Source organism: Phocoena sinus, chromosome 8 (assembly GCF_008692025.1).
Source record: "Phocoena sinus isolate mPhoSin1 chromosome 8, mPhoSin1.pri, whole genome shotgun sequence".
Classification (NCBI taxonomy): domain Eukaryota; kingdom Metazoa; phylum Chordata; class Mammalia; order Artiodactyla; family Phocoenidae; genus Phocoena; species Phocoena sinus.
Window position 1 is genome coordinate 55,532,385 of NC_045770.1, and position 6,000 is coordinate 55,538,384.

A 6,000-nucleotide genomic window follows, 5' to 3' on the forward strand; every position below is an offset into this window, starting at 1 on the left:
AGGAGGCCTCACACTCATAGGGTAGGCTGATCCCCACACTCAAACACCCTCCCTTCCAGGAAGTCTGCCCAGATTTCTCCCTCCCCAGGATCCTACAAATAACTGCCCTGGGCACTTCTCTCTTCGATGCTGGTGTAGGGAGAGGATTCTGGTTTGAGAGCCAGGGCAACCCAGCTGCAAACTCTGGTTCAGCAACCCTGAGAGACAGAGTAGGTCACTTCACCCTCTGTGCCTCACTCTCCTCCACCCTGTGGGGTCTGGGGCTGAATCCCACCACAGGAAATGAAGCCTGGCGAGAACTTGGCACCTGTTAACGATCCGTCCTGCTTCACCTCTGGAACCCAGGTGGGTCTCCTCAGACTCCCAACTCTGAAAGGTGGTGGCAGGATCAGAGCAGCCCAAGATCCATTCTCCCCCAGCTGTCCCTGCCTCCCTGGCCCCCTCACACACACACCCAAGGCCAGCAGCCCAGGAGAAAAGGCCCCTATTCAACCTGGGAAGATGGTGAGGAAGGAAATCGATTGTGGCCTTGCCCCCTTTCCCAAGCCGGGGGACGGAGGATGGGGAGGTACCCGGGAGGGGTTGTGGAATTGAATGGGTGGAGGCCTGGGAAGGGACAGGAAAGGGGAACTGTGAGGAAGAGGAGGGCAAGGGCCGGTCAAGCCCCGGGAGGTAAACCCCGGCGCGTAAGCACCATGAAACCAGCTCGGGACACTCGGGTTTAGTGGGAAGAGGCCCCTAGCCTCGAGCGGGGGTGGGGACGAACCCCCGGGGCCGGGGCGGATCCTGGAGGTCCCCGCCCCCCCCACTCCCCGGGCCTTAAAGCCAGCGCTCACCTCCTTCCTCCCCGGCTGCAGGATGTGCAGCCCCACACCCACCGATTCGCGCTCACAGGGCACGCGCTGGCCCTCGCTGCACCCGTAACACACACACACACACACACACACACACCTCCGAAACACACACATGAACACACGCGCGCTCGCACACGCCTCCCTCTGCGCAGCGCCTCCTACCTGCCGCGCCGCCGCGGGTCCAGCGGACTCGGGGATGCCGGGCTCGGTGCTGGCACTGGAGCGGAAGCTGGACCGGCCCCCTCAGCTGCCTCTGGCTCCGGCCGGAGATCAGCTGGGACTGGCCTGGGGCGGGGCTCGAGCTAGGACTCCCGGGCGGCCGGGCCCGCCCAGCGGCCTCCGCCCATTGGGGGACAGAGGCGTGGTTTCCAGCAGGGCGGGAGGGCCAGGATTGCAGCGCATGCGAAGTGGCGCCGAGCCGTGAGGTGAACGGGCGGGAAGGTGGCTGCAGACTACCCACTGGAGAGTAGGCGAGGATTTGGCGGCCTGCGCGGCGCAGCCCGACCCCTATCGGCTTGATCGGGCCCGCGTTCTCCGGTCCCTCCCTCCCAGCATCTCCGGGAGCTCCCCAGAGCCCAGCCTAGGTCGGCACCGAGGCAGGGGGCTGGGAAAAGAAGGACTCGAAGAGGCGAGCGCCCATATCTTCCCTATCTCCATGTCCATATCCATCCCCAAGATTCTGGTTGGAGGAGCGGGACCCAGACCCCAGGAGTCACAAGGAGGGCCCTTGTCAGATGGGGAAAGCAAGCTCCAGGCCCGTATTATTTATTTACTCAATATGCTATGATGGGGCGACAGCAGGAGGGGCATATTTCCCACATAAGACTGAGAAGGTTTGTGAGTGACCAGCCCTAGCACACAGTAGGGGCTCTGGGACGGCAGGGCAGACGTGTTTGTTATGCTCATCCGAGGCCTGTGTCAGCCCACTTCGCAGATGGAGAAGCTCAGGCCCTCTCATCTCTCCTTCCAGTGTTCCCAGTGTACCTCTAAGTCACTCTGACCAATCGGCCCCCCTTTTGTATTTCCGACTGTTGGAGCCACAAGAGGAGTGTTTCGTGGTGGTTGCAAGAATGTACACTGGACTCACTGCCTGGGCTCATATTAGCTGTGTGACCTTGGACAAGTGACCCAAACTCTCTGTGCCCCAGTCACCTCACCTATAAAATTATTATAGTAGCACCCACTCCATGCTGTTGTTGTGGGGATTAAATGGACTGAGCCATGTAAAACCCCTAGAGTGGGCCCTGACTCAAAGTAAGTGCTCTCAATGTTATTTCAATCTAGCCCAAGCCCCTCATTTTCTGAAGACACTGGGTCCCAAGAACAGAGACATGTACACATGGCTGGTTAGAAGCCCAGCCATCCTAGGATGTTAGAACTGGAAGGGCCCACCTCAGAGCCCATCTCTGGCAGCTCCCACCTTCTCTGACAGATGAGGAAAGAGACCTAGAGAGGGACAGTGACCTGTCCAGGGCACCCAGCCTGGTGCAGTGGGGGAGGCATTGGCCCTGCTCTTGTTGGGGGTTGAGATGGAGAGGCTTCCAGACAAGCCAGGAAGAGCTTGGTCTCCCAAAAAATTGGGGGAAGGGGCGGAGCTCTGATGATGCTCTGGCCCCAGGTCCCTGCTGGTCGGTTGCTATAAACTGATTCACCGAATGGTGCCATCACGGTGCCTGCTGTGCAGGTGCTTTTCCCATGTAATTCTCACAACCACCCTTGGCAGGAGCCCTCATTAGCCCCATTTTACAGATGATAGAACTGAGCCTCAGGAGATGCCCCAGTCACACAATCAGGAAATGGAAGAACTGGGATCCTCCCTACCCTGTCTGACTCCACTCATGTCCTTCCCCTCTTCCTCCTCCTCTATCCCCCTCCTCCTCTTCTCTCCCCCAGGGAAAGGCCACCTCTGATGGCTTCCTGACTGGCTGTCCAACCTCTGCTGCATCTCCCTGTAACTGGGAGCTCATTTCCTCACAGGGAAGCCCTTTCTACTTGTCTTGGGAGAGTCTCTGTCACCCAGAGCTGTGACCTAGTTCCCTCTTCCTAGCTCTGCGAGACTCCATAGCCTCCACCCCACCAGAGCCCTGGAGAGAATCTTCTTTGCTACAGGCCAGCAAACCCCTATCTTCACTGCTCCTGTATGTAACGAGTTTCCCAAGTGAAATCCTTATAATAATAATTTCTTTAAAAAATCCCAACAGATCTAATTGTCTAGCTATTGTTTGAGAACCCTAAAGGAAGTCCCTTGGCATGGTAAATGGCTCAACATGAATGCTCCTAATGCCTGGTGTCTTGGGGTAAAATATTCAAGTAACCATTCAAGTTCCCCCACACCCATCTAGCCAAGGGGACGGGATCGCAGGGAGAGGAGTGGAGTTGGACATACAGAACTTTTCAGGACATGCAGAACTAATAGTATTCTCCTGAGAGTTTGGGAAATGGGAGAGTCACACTGGACTCCAGGGGAGAGCACACACCATGGAAAATAGGGATATGAAGGACAAAATGAACTTTGAGTTGCTCTTAATTCCATGCTACTCTGAAACACTGCTTATATTTTGTTAGTATCCTGGATATTATTAAGAACCAGCCAAAACCAAGTGGGATTTATTCAGGAATACAAAGTTGGTTTAATAACAGGAAATCCATTAATAGCATTAGTTTGCTAGGGCTGCCATAAGAAAGTACCACAAACTGGGCAGCTTAAACACAAACTTATTGTCTCACAGATCTGGAGGCTAGAAGTCCAAGACCAATGTGTCATCAGGGTTGGGTCCTCCTGAGGGCTGTGAGGGACAATCTGCTTCGTGCCTTTCTCCTAGCTTCAGGTGGTTTGCTGGCAATCTTTGGCACTCCTTGGCTTGTAGACACAACACCATGATCTATGCCTTCATGTTCACATGTGTTCTCCCTGTGTGTCTGTCTATCTCTGTGTCCAAATTTCCCCTGTTTATAAGGACACCAGTCATATTGGATTAGGGTCCTTCTGATGACCTCATTTTAATTTGATCACCTCTGTAAAGACCCTATTTCCAAATTTACATTATGAGGCACTGGAAGTTAGACTTCAACATCTTTGGGGGGACACAATTCAACCCATAACAAGTATGCACCATATTAATGAACCTAAGGGGAAAACCATGATTTTTTTCTATAGATGCCAAGATAGCCTTTAACAAAATTCAACACTGATTCACAATAAAAACATTCAATGAAATAGGAAGTGAGGGATACGTTCTCAACACAATAAAATGTAGTCCTAAAGCCGACATCTTATTTAATCAAGAAACACTGGAAGCACTTCCACTAAGACCAGAAAAAGGCAAGAATAACCTCTATCTACACCACCATTCCACATCGTACTAGAGGTATTAGTCAATGCAATTAAACAAAATAAATCAACTTAAGGCCTAAGACTGAGTAAAGAAAAAAAAGCGATATCTATTTGCAGATGATATAATGTTATACCTGAAAAAATAAGAAAAACCGGAGAACCAATGATAAAACTAATTCAAATAGTGAAAGAGTTCAGTGAAGTAGCAGGATTCAAAATTAAAATACAAAATGCAACGGCCTTTATATATACAAATAATAAACAAAGGTCATAAGGGTAGATAAAACCCATTTCATAATAAAACAAAAAAAGACTAAGTGCTTAGGAACAAATTTAATGAGAAATGCATAAAACCTACATGAGGAAAATTTTAAAACATTCTTGAAAGACACCAACTAGAACAAATGGAAAGATATCCCCTGTTCTTGGATTTTATGACTCAACATTATAAAGAGGTTAGTGCTGCCTAAGTTAATTTGTAAATTCAATACAATCCCAATAAAAATACCAGCAAGCTCTCTTAAGAAGACAGACAAGATGCAAAGTCCATATGGAAAGATAAACAAGCAAGAATGGGAACACTGAAAAAGTAATACTATGAGGAGGAAATAGCTTTAGCAGACATAAAACAATAAAAGCTTCTATAATTAAAAATGGGTGGCTGGGCTTCCCTGGTGGCACTGTGGTTGAGAATCTGCCTGACAATGCAGGGGACACGGGTTCGAACACTGGTCTGGGAAGATCCCACTTGCTGCGGAGCAACTGGGCCCGTGAGCCACAATTACAGAGCCTGCACGTCTGGAGCCTGTGCTCTGCAACAAGAGAGGCCGCGATAGTGAGAGGCCCGCGCACCGCGATGAAGAGTGGCCCCCGCTTGCCACAACTAGAGAAAGCCCTCGCACAGAAACGAAGACCCAACACAGCAATAAATAAATAAATAAATAAATAAATAAAATGGGTGGCAGGCTTCCCTGGTGGCGCAGTGGTTAAGAATCCACCTGCCAATGCAGGGGACATGCGTTCGAGCCCTGGTCCGGAAGATCCCACATGCTGCGGAGCAACTAAGCCCGTGTGCCACAACTAGTGAGACTGCGCTCTAGAGCCTGTGCTCCGCAACAAGAGAAGCCCGCGCCGCAACGAAGAGTAGTCCCCGCTCGCTGCAACCAGAGAAAGCCCACACGCAGTAATGAAGACCCAATGCAGCCAAAAATAAAATAAACAAATAAATAAACAACCACCTCACTCTCCCCAGGACCCCTTCTGCCCCTCAGATCCCTTCTCCCACAGCCAACTGAACTTTCTAGAATACAAATCCAATCTCTTATCTATAGCTTCAAACTCTTGAGACCAGGAGTAAAGAAAGAAAAAGAAAAAAGACATTTTAAAAACGTCGTTTCTGTGTTCTTGGGAGTATGAGAACTAACCTTTCGGAAAGACTGCTCTTCAGCTGGGAAAATAGGTTAATGGGCCTGTTTGTTCCTCCAAGGCCAGGCTGAGTCTAGGCTGGAGGGGAGGAGAGGGTCGTCACCACTACAGAATCATTCTGTGAATGACGGTCCCAGGGTGGAGAGAGGCCAGCTCTAACAACTGTTACGACGTTGAGTCAAGGCTAACACATTGAGAGTTCTCCACCCCCACCGCGAAAGCCGGGCAGCCAGCCCGGGAGGCCCCTTCAAAGCCGGTGGTTCTGCTCTCCAGGCTTCAGCCTCCGGCTCAGAGCCCAGCCTTGACGGGCGGAGTCCTCACTCTGCTTGGGCAGCGCCGGGTGGGGCTTCACTCAGGGCTGGAGCAAACACTCGACGCAGTTATTGT

The 6,000-nt window shown here is 51.4% G+C and overlaps 1 protein-coding gene across 3 annotated transcripts in view; it reads right to left on the reverse strand.

Moving 5' to 3' along the window:
• The window catches only part of CAPN5 (calpain 5), a 56,154-nt gene extending 50,357 nt beyond the window's left edge, over positions 1 to 5,797 (reverse strand). The window contains exon 1 of one of the 3 annotated variants that reach the window (XR_004351115.1): positions 5,613 to 5,797. The gene's annotated coding sequence lies outside the window, so the exon portion shown is untranslated. Of the gene's footprint in view, positions 1 to 1,016; positions 1,161 to 5,612 lie in introns of those variants that run through there. The other 2 variants (XR_004351114.1, XM_032640406.1) reach the window with 2 other exon arrangements.
• Positions 5,798 to 6,000: the final 203 nt, after the last annotated feature.